This window comes from Equus caballus, chromosome 12, assembly GCF_041296265.1.
Source record: "Equus caballus isolate H_3958 breed thoroughbred chromosome 12, TB-T2T, whole genome shotgun sequence".
NCBI classification, from domain to species: Eukaryota; Metazoa; Chordata; class Mammalia; order Perissodactyla; family Equidae; genus Equus; species Equus caballus.
Genome location: NC_091695.1, coordinates 48,892,500 through 48,897,608, shown reverse-complemented (window position 1 = coordinate 48,897,608; position 5,109 = coordinate 48,892,500). Strand labels below are relative to the sequence as shown.

Sequence of the window (5,109 nt, the reverse complement as noted above, 5' to 3'; positions counted from 1 at the left end):
CCTTTAGTGACCCCTGCTCAGGACCTGCTCAGGGACCGCTGGGGCCCACGCTCGGGTTGAGGGGCAGGCCAGGTGTGGGAGGGATCGGCTCCCGGTAGACTTTAAGGACAGAACTGACGGGATTTGCTGAGGGATTGGATGTGAGGTGCAAGGTAAAAAGGAGGGGAAACCAGGAGAGGGGCTTCAGGAAGCCAGGAGAAGGCGCATCAAGGAGGGGACCTGGGTGGAGCGAGGTGGGGGTCACTGGTGACCCTGAGGCCAGTGGCACTGGGGGCTGGGGGAGTTGAAGGAGAGTGTGAGGAGAGTAATCAGACAGCAGCACCGACGACTCTTTCCAGTGGTTCTGCTGCAGAGGGAGGAAGAGAAGTAGCCAGCCAAGAGAGGTTGTTTTTGTTTTGTTCTATTGAGGATGACGATAATAGCATGCTTACAGGCTCTGGAAAGAACTTTGCCAAAAGGAAGAATGGATGGTGCTAGAGAGATGGGAGACTCTGGAGCAATTTCTTTTCGTGGGCCAGAGGAGTGGGATCTGGAGGGAGGTGCCTCTTGGGTGTCACCCAGCGAGGTACCTGAACCCAGGCACTTGGGCTCCCAGCATATCAACTGAGTGACCTTGGGAGAGTTTCTTGACCTCCCTGTGCCTTAGCGTCCTTGGCCATAATATAGGAATGTTGAGAGCTGGATGGGTGAGTACAGGGTCAGTGCTTGGGGCCGGGTCCAGCGTGGTAAATACCCTGCACCAGGCACCTCCCCCTCCCTCCTGGCATGGAGCTAGCTTGTGCTGGCCCTTCTACGCACACATGCCTCCCTGGCAAAGACCACTAGCCTACCGAGGGTCCCAAATGGGGGCGTGGGGGCACCTCACTGAAGCTCCTGGGAAGGAGTTGGACAACAGCTTATGGCCAACTTGGAGCCCCCCTGGAGAGGGGCCAGCCCCTCCCACCTTTATCTACAGCTGCTCCTGGGGGCTGCTGGAAGATTGTCACAGTAAACACCCGCACCCACGATGAGATGTGAAGAACACTCCCTCAGCAGGTAGCCTTGGGCAGTGCCCAACTACCCAGCCCTGCTCACCTATGCTCAGATGTGAGATGTGTCCCCAGGGTACTGTCCAGAGCCACTGGTCTGCGCCCACACTGAGCATAGGTGGTAACTCTTGAGAGCATAGGCACATGTCTGTATCTCCCACCCACTGATGTCCCCCCCACAAGCTGACACAAAAAACTTACCCTCCCACACACATGTGAACACCTTCCATATATACCCCCCATCACTACTGTTACCTCTGGTGCACACTGGCCAGACACCTACCTGCCACCTCTCACAAGCTAGTGCCAAGCAAGGACATACATGTGTGCCCACACGCCCCTCACAGACCTGCACCCTGAAGCCCTTGCTGGGTGCCTGGTGTGGGCTGGCACACCCTGCTCCTGCCCCTGGCAGGCACAGGCAGGCACAGGCATGGCGTGCACGCTCCTCTCCTCGTGTGTACAGGAGGGTGGAGCTGGGCTGGAGCTCTCTTCAGTTCCATCGAGCCCCTTCCCCTGCCATGAGGCCTGGAGGCACACACAGAACCAGAGGCAGGAGTGGAGACAGGCAGGACAGTGGTCCCTGATTTAGGAAGGCGGGTGTATCAGTGTCCTGGGGCAGCCATAACAAATGACGCCAGACACGTGGCTTAAAACAACAGACATGTATTCTTTCATAGTCCTGGAGGCCACAAGTCCAAAATCCAGGTTTGCAGCCGTGCTCCTTCTGAGATCTGCAGGAGAGTCCTTTCCCGCCCCTTCCCGTTTTCAGTGCTCCAGGCTTCCTTGGCTTGTGGCAGCATTGCCCCAATCTCTGTCTCCGTCCTCGCCTGGTCTTCCTCCCTGTATGTCTGTATCTCCCCCCATCTCTTATAAGTATACTTGTCATTGGCTTTAGGGCCCACCCAGGTAATCCAGGATGATCTCATCTCAAGATCCTTAATTATAGCTGCAAAGACCCTTTTTCCCAAATAAGGTAACATTCACAGGGTCTAGGCATTAGGATAGGGGCATACAGCTTTGAGGAGCCACCATTCAACCCACTACAGAGGTGATAAGGGATGTATTTGGGACTAGTAGGACCAGGGGGGCACAGCTGAGGGTCATACCAGCAGGGCAAGACAGGAGCTCGGAGTCACCCTCCCTTCTGGCTTCTCCCTGTTCCTAATCTCAGACTTCTCCCCTGCAAACCTCTGCCCTGTCTGCCCACCCCCAGTCATGCCCTGTCCTGAAGGTGTGGGCCGCCTGAGGGATCGCACAGGTTCTTTCCATACCCACACCATCCAGGCCTCGCTGACCCCTAAGAGAACTGAGCTGGCTCCTTGCCCCCCCTGTGCCCTTCTCCACCCACAGGTGGACACATGCCACAACACCGTGCACTTGAATCGCTGTCCCCAGGCTTCCGGTTCCTGGGGTCCTAGGCAGGATCAGATGCCCCCTGGAGCCCCAGGACTTAGTCACCCAGGGGGTGGCTTTGAAGGAAGAAATGGAGTGGCCATGACGGTGGGAAGGGTGCAGGAGGGGCTGCGCTGGGTTTGTGGCAGCTGGGGGGCTCCAGCCCAGGCTCAGGTGGGATGTGGGGAATTCATCCGGGTCAGGGAGGACGAGGAGCCGGGTGGTGAGTCCCAGCGTAGGAGGGCTGCAGGAGAGCAGCCAGGGGGCCAGGGTGGCTGAGGGGGCACGGCCCCTGGGCCAAGGACCAGGGTGGCAGCGTGGGGGAGGAGGGGGCAGAGGGGCCCTTTGGAGCTGCCTGGAGCCAGGGGAGTGGGGTCCTCTAGGGAGGGCCAGGCTCGGAGGCAGGTGCCAGAGGGAGGTGGGGGACGAGGGGCGTTCTTGCTTACCTTAGAGGGGGCACAAAAGGCTATGAGGACCCCTGTGTCAGGAGCGAAAGGGGAGCAGGCACCTCTCTGCCCGACCAGGGGTCCCCATCACCCCTGATTCTGCCTCAGGGGTGCCCTCGGCGGGGAGGCAGGGAGGGGAGTGTGAAGAGGAGGGGCCGGAGCCCAAGCTCCCTTCTTGGGGCTGGCCCCCAGGGGTCGATAACTCCGCTCTGACACGGCCCCTTCCCGGGACTTCCACCCTTTCAGGGCGCTGCGCCCTGTGCCCGGGCTGACTTGGACTCCGAGCTTCCAGAGCGACACGTCCCTCAGGAGGGACCAGGTCCCCAGGGCCGGCCCGCTGGGGGCGGGGGCGGGGGCGCGGGGCAAACCAGGCCGGCAGCCCGGGGAGGGCGCGGGCGGTACGTGCGTCCCGAGGGCGCGCCCGGGCGACGTGCGCCGGAGCCTGCGGGATCCCGGGCGGGGCCGTACCACCCGCGGCGGCCAGCGGGGGAGCGCCTCGGGCCGTACCACCGCCTGGCCGCGGGGGCGCCGCCCCGCGCCGCGGCCCGGCGCCCGCAGGCCCCGCCCGGCAGGTGGCGGCCCCGCCCCGAGGCCGACGTGCGGAAAGGAACGCGCCGGCCGCGCCCGCGAGGGGCCGCGCGGCGGTGGGCGTGGCGCACGCCCCCCCCTCGCGCCCACTGGCTGCGGCGCGGCAGGGCGGGCCCGGGCCGGCCGGCCATTGGCTGCGGGGCCCGCGTATTTACATACGGGCCGGGCGCGGGGCTCGGGGCCGGCGGGGGCGCGAGGGGGCCGCGGCCGCAGCCGAAGTTGGGCCGAGAGCCGGCCACGGCCCCGTGCCGGGGTCGCAGGTGACGCGCGAGGGGGCCCAGGCCGGCGGGCGGGGGCTGGGACGCCCAAGTTGGAGGGGAGGGAGGGGTCGGGGGTGGGGGACGGACCCCTCTGCCCGTCCAGCGGTCCCTCCAGGCGCAGGGTAGCCACTGCCCACCGCACACTGCGCTGCTCCGGACCCACTGTGCGTGTGACAGCGGCTGATCTGTCCCTGGGCAGCGCGACCGTCCCGGCCCCTCTGTGACCCTGCTCTTTCGGGCAGGGGGCGGCCACACCGGGTCGGAGGGCGTGCGACAAGGCGGGGGTGGGGGGGTGGGAGGGGCGAGGGCGCCCCTATGGACGGGATCTGCCTGTCTGCGTCCAGCAGCAGCGGGGGGCGGGGGCGAAAGGGGGTACATTCGGGGGGCTTCGCTTCCCTCGGCACGAGGGGGTTCGGTTGGGCCAGATGCCCTCTTGGAGGGAACTTTCTTTTCCTTGTGTGTCTCAGGGTGCCAGGCTGTGCAGAGTTCCTCGGACAGACTTCTGGATGTCGCCAAGCTGAGGGCAGCCCTGGGCAGGCACGGGTGTTGTGGCCAGACCCTCGGCCATTCTCACTGGAGCCTCCAGGGCCAGCCTCCTGAGGGGCATCTCTGGGAACTTTCTTAAGGAAGAGAGTGACAGACTTGGCTTTTCTGTGCATTCCTGTCCCTTCAGCGAGGCCACTAAGGGAGTCAGGATGCCGAGGACCATTTGTGGTGTCCAGCGACCTGCACCTGCCTATCTGCCAGGCCTGCCTTGACTGCTGGGTGTTAGAACAGCCTCAAGGCCTGTGGGCGCCAGGACGCCTGGGGCAGGCCCCGTCCCCATCCTGGGCAGCGGGGGTTGACAGCTGGAGCTGAGAGAGGCAGCTTAGTCAGGGCCTTGCCTGGACTTGGATTTGCCTTTGGAGGGACCCTGTCCTAACAGTCAGGGTGGCGTATTGTGTCACACCCAGGAGGCTTGGCCAGGCCAGGGGCTGCAGGTGACGGGGTGGCTGTGGGTGGTCTTGGGCTTGAGAACCAGCCGAGCTGATTTGCTGCCATGGGGCAACAACTTACTGTGGGCGACCCTCAGTGGACCCTGGTGTCCTCAGCCAGCCATGGAGGGCATTCTGCGCTGGGGGCCAGCAGGAACTCTGAGGTCAGTAGGGGCTCCAGCGTCCTCCCCCATCACAGCCTGGCCCTGCAGAGCGACAATGACGATGCTGCCTCCGCCCGTACTTACACCAGGCAGGGTCCGGCCTCAGCTCATGTGGGGAGCTGGCCTGGCCTGGCTCGGTCCTGCCCTGCCGTGGACTGGACGTCTGCGGGGAGCTGGGCCTTTCCGCACCTCCGCACATCTCATGTCGTCGTTTTCAATGAGCTTAAAACTCAAGTAAACTTTTCACCAACTCA

The 5,109-nt window shown here is 63.7% G+C and overlaps 1 long non-coding RNA gene across 1 annotated transcript; it reads left to right on the top strand.

Moving 5' to 3' along the window:
• The first annotated feature begins 3,601 nt into the window (after positions 1 to 3,601).
• LOC111776012 (uncharacterized) lies at positions 3,602 to 5,109 on the top strand. The gene is made up of 2 exons (XR_002812046.2): positions 3,602 to 3,717; positions 4,185 to 5,109. It is a non-coding gene; the product is annotated as an uncharacterized lncRNA (long non-coding RNA).